This window comes from Procambarus clarkii, unplaced genomic scaffold (assembly GCF_040958095.1).
Source record: "Procambarus clarkii isolate CNS0578487 unplaced genomic scaffold, FALCON_Pclarkii_2.0 HiC_scaffold_110, whole genome shotgun sequence".
NCBI lineage: Eukaryota > Metazoa > Arthropoda > Malacostraca > Decapoda > Cambaridae > Procambarus > Procambarus clarkii.
This window is the reverse complement of record NW_027189143.1, coordinates 1,882,105-1,887,921: the sequence shown is the minus strand read 5'-3', so window position 1 is coordinate 1,887,921 and position 5,817 is coordinate 1,882,105.

Here is a 5,817-nt window from a genome sequence, read left to right as displayed (position 1 = left end):
CCCATATCAAGAGTATAACATCAGCGGCACATGCCAGGTTGGCCAACATAAGAACGGCATTTAGAAACTTGTGTAAGGAATAAGTCAGAACTTTGTATTCCACATATGTCAGACCAATTCTAAATTATGCAGGTCCAGCATGGAGTCCATATCTAGTCAAGCATAAGACTAAACTGGAGAATGTTCAAAGATTTGCCACCAGACTAGTACCCAAGCTGAGAGCTATGAGCTACGAGGAGAGACTGAGTTAAACCTCTCGTCGATGGAAAACAGAAAAGTTAGGGGGGGACATGATCACCACATACAATATTCTCAAAGGAATTGATAGGGTTGATAAGGACATGCTATTTAACACAAGGGGCACACGCACTAGGGGACACAGGTGGAAATTGAGTGCCCAAGTGAACCACAGAGATATTTGAAAGAACTTTTTTAGTGTCAGAGTGGTTGACAAATGGAATACATTAGGAAGTGATGTGGTGGAGGCTGACTCCATACACAGTTTCATGTGTAGATATGATAGAGCCCAATAAGCTCAGGACCCTGTACACCAGTTGATTGACAGTTGAGAGGCGGGACCAAAGAGCCAGATCTCAATCCCGGAAGCACAAATAGATGAGTACACACTACCATTACCATACTACACCGCACCACCACCACCCACACTGGCAGCTGGTGGCTGAGTGGACAGCACTCTAGGCTCGTGGACCGGGGACCAGGGTTCGATCACCGGCGCCGGCTGAAAAACAAATGGGCAGAGTTTCCTTCAGTCTGATGCCCCTGTTAAATAGCAGTAAATAGGTACCTGGGAGTTAGACAGCTGCTATGGGCTGCTTCCTGGTGTGTGTGTGTGTGTGTGTGTGTGTGTGTGTGTGTGTGTGTGTGTGTGTGTGTGTGTGTGTGTGTGTGTTTGTGTGAAAAAATAATAGTTAGTAAAAATTAATTGATTGACAGTTGAGAGGCGGGCCGAAAGAGAACTCAACCCCCGCAAGCACAACTAGGTGAATACAACTAGATGAGTATACACCACCACTACCACATTACACCAACACCACACACTCCACACGACACCACACATCACTATTACCACACTATCCTATCACACCACCCCACCGCACTACTCCATAACACCATATTATCACACAAACACACAACCACACCACACTACAACATCACACTGCCTCACAACACTACCTCACTACACTACTACACCCCACTACCGCACCATATTACCACACTACCACAGCACATTACTACACGACACTAACACACCACACTACCACACCATGCCACCACACCACAACACCACACTACCCCACCTCACTACCTCACTACACCACCACACCATATTACCACACTACCACTACCATGCCACACCACCACACCACAATTACCACACCACCCCACCACACTTCCATCACCAATACCACATCACCACACAATACTACCTCAACACACTTCCATCACCGCCACAACTTGTACCCCACCACATCTACCACCGTGAAATTACTGCACAATGCCATCATACTACCACACCACACCACCAGTATACCATAACAACTGCATCACACTACAATGCACAACACAACCACAAACACCATCAATCACTACCACCAACTACGACCATCACCACCAACCACAGCAACCAACCACCACTGCCTCCAACCACAACCCACCAAGAACAACCACCAACACCACAATGGATTCTCCATTAGTTAAAAATAATGAATACAAATTGTTGAAACCACCTTTATTATGCTCCTTTTTTTTTTTACTGAATGTAGAATATATATTTTTGTTATTTCTTTATTTTTATATATAACATCAGTCAAGAAAACTACTTTTTTTCAATACTATCTGTACCCCGCCACGCGTTGCTGTGGCTCAGCAACACATGTGCGTTACTGAGCCACAGCAACCTTCCCCTGTCTCCCAGTCCACCCCACCATTCCCCCCCTCCACCGTCCCATCCTCCTCTTAACCATTTCCCACTCTTCAGAGCCCCTCGTCCTCCCTATCATTCCCCCCCTCCCTGTCCCCTCGACCTCCCCACTATCCCCCACTTCCTGTCCCCTTGTCCTACACACCATTCTCCATTCACCCATCCCCTCGTCCCAATTATCCTCAACTTCCCCCGCCCCCTTGTCCTCCCCACCATTATTCCCTCCCCTGTCCCCTCGTCCTCCTCACCATCCCCCATTCCCGTCCCCTCATCCTCCCCACCATTCCCCACTACCTCGTCCGGTGCATTCCCATATAATCTGATGTTCCTATCAGAAAATTGAGAACATCAAATGATCTGATGTTCCTATCACTGAAATGTAAGAAAAACAGTTAAAAAACGAAATGAAAATTTAAAAAAAATAACAAAATAAACTATACTCACCAAATGAACAGGATGGCTCAATTACAACGCAATGTCACCCAAAATAATTAAATCAAAATGACAATAAATCGAAATCTATGAAAATTAAATTAATCAGTGTTATCTGAAACATTGAAATGGAATCATAATATATTTAGTATAGCGTGTGTTGGTCTTACGTGCAACAGATGGCACTGTTTTTCAAAAAAACCTGTTTTTACCTGTCACAGGTGTGGCATCTATACTTATATTCATGAATTGAACGGTATAGTAAACAACACAGCTCAATTCCAACGCAATGTCACTCAAAATGAAAATAAATCGAAATCTATGAAAATAAATTCATCAATGCAATCGGAAACATTAAAATGGAATCGTAACATATTTAGTATAGCGTGTGTTGCTATTATGTGTAACACATGGCACTGTTTAAAAAAAACGTTTTTACCTGTCACAGGTGTGGCATCTATATTGTAGATGTATTAAAAACACGCTCATATTCGAATGGAACAATGTGTCAAAATTTCAAAGCAATCGGTAAAGAGGTTTCAAAGATTTCACTTACATGAAAAAACACAGTTTTTCAAATAAATCATGTTTTTTTCCCATAACAGACGTTACATGTATAGAGTATGTATATAAAAACCCGCTTGGAGGCGAATGGAACATTGTATCAAAATATCAAAGCAATCGGCGGAGAACTTTCGGAGATTAGCGATTTTGAACAATCGAACATTTCCATTTTTATTTAAATTGATCTAAGGTTGCAACAAGGTCTCAAATTTTGTTTAACCAATGTTGTGCAGTAAGTTGTGGAAACCTATTTACGATTCTACACAATAACATATCTAAAATGTGAAAACAAATGTTGCTGCTGCTTTCAAACACTTTCCTGGAACGTTGTGGCAACCTAAAATTGTTTCCTGGAATCTTCCAATACTGCCACCAACCACCACCATCTACCAACACTGCCACCAACACTGCAACCAACCACAACCATCTACCAACACTGCAACCATACACTACCATCTACCAACACTGCCTCAACCACAACCGTCTACCAACACAACCACTAACCACAACCATCTACCAACACTGCCACCAACCACAACCATCTACCAACACTGCCTCAACCACAACCATCTTTCACACTTTCACGTGAAAGGCACGGAACGCTACATAAAGAGTGGAAAGAAGCAGAGTAATGAATTTGGAGGAAACTCTATGAATTTTTTATACCAGACCGAAAGAGAATTCAAAAGGAGGAGCATGGAGAGTGTATGGAACTGGATGCCAGATCCACTTGCATTCCAGAATTACAGATGCAATTACACACCGAAAGGGAACTACAACTACGACAGGCAACTGCCCTACAACAATCAGTACTGGTGCACAAGAGAAGTGTTAAGTCTGCAGACACTAACAATGCTCTCTTCTGCCATGTGAGGGATTCTAATCATCCCATTGATTGGTCTTCCTCCAAAATAATCTTTCCTGCCTCTACTCTACACAGACGCCGTCTTGTAGAATCGGCTCTTATAAACAATGTACCCAACATGAACTTGAGTCCTGGCTTTGTTGCTGTGGACTCTTCCCTTTCACAGTATATACTCAAATGCTCTAATCTTTCTAACAAACGTGACTTAACATAAGCTTTCCCCCTTCCATTTCTTTCTTTCTCTTTCCTTTTCATTCTCTCTTCTCCCTTTTTCTGTTCATTGTCTTCTACGCTCCCTTGCTATCCTCTTCTTTTTCCTATTTCTATCTCCTTCGGTGGTTATAATAGGAGCTGCCTCGTATGGGCCAATAGGCCTGCTGCAGTTCTCATTACTACTATCCCCTACACCTGACTTTCCTCCTCAGCTCTCTCTTGCCTATTTATTGCCTGTCCTTACCTCCTCATCACAATCGACTTGAGAATGGTCCAGGACGGACCGAAACGTCGTCGTCCCTTCAATTTCTAGTGTGTGGTCTGGTCAACAATCAGTACTGGTCAGAACAAACTCATTATGTCCACGCATAATGGGCTTGCCGAGAAAGTCTCCCATTCAAACTATCACAAATAGAGTAACTTCATTCATCTTTGCCAACATACAAGGACTGAAAACAAGAACAAACAACAAAGTACAGTTTATAAATGGCCTCCTCACGGAGTCAAATGCATTATTTGGAGCTTTCACAGAAACCCATGCAGGGGAATTGTTGGACAGTGAGATCTAGATTCCAGGATATAACCTATACAGGTGTGATAGGAAAATTAGGTCACATGGAGGAGTGGGTCTGTATATTAGGGAAGACCTTGTATGCTCGGAGCTCCTAAACGTTACAAATGAGGTGGTAGAGGTACTGGGATTAAAAATAGAGAAAATAAATTTAGTGATTATTCTAATATACAAACCGCCAGATGCAACGGCTGAGGAATTCACAGAACAGATAAACAAAATAGAGAATAGCCTTGATAATTTGGAGAACCCGATACCTGATATTATTTTCCTAGGTGACTTCAATTTGCCTAGTCTCAGGTGGAAAATAGCAAACAATAATATTATACCAGGAAATCTATCAGGACCTAACCAACCACAGATTAGAGAACTACTTAGATTCTGTGACAAAATTTCACTCAATCAGCAGATATCGGAGCCAAGGAGAAATGAAAATATTCTAGATCTGGTCTTTACGAACAATGAAGACATTATCAGAGACATTACGGTATCAGATACCACATACTCAGATCACAAACTCATTGAAGTGCAAACGACCATCAATAATCAGAATAGACCTAAAACGTTGATAAAGCGAGAGGGGCTATTCAGTAAATTCAATTTTAATAGTAAAAGGATAGACTGGGAGATAATAAACAGGGAACTTACAAACATTCCATGGGAAACTGTTCTAAGTAATATAAGTCCTACAGAAGGAATAGAAAAACTGACTTCGGAAGCGTATCAAGTCTGTCTGAAACATGTTCCTTTGAGGAAAGCGAGAAAGAGATCCATCGTAGAAAGAGAACGCAGACGACACTATAAATGCAGGAAAAAATAACGGAACTGCTTATGCAGACACGAATTTCCTGTCAAAGAAGGAATAATTTAAATAGGGAGATTGAAGAAATCGAGCGGAAATTGAAACACTCATATGAAACTGAAGAAAGGCAGTTAGAACAGAAAGCAATTCAGGAAATAATAAAAAATCCAAAATATTTCTTCACATATGCAAAAGCAAAAACCACTGCCAGTATTGGACCTATTCGTTCAAGTGAAGGTTCATACACGGAAGATGACAAAGAAATTAGTGAAATCCTAAAAAAACAGTATGAGGACATGTTTAGCACTCCAATAAACAACATGAAAGTGGAAGATCCAGACAATTTCTTTATGCGGGATATTCAAACCCCTGTAAATATAACTGATATAAACACGAGCGCACTAAATTTTGAAAGAGAAATGGAAAAC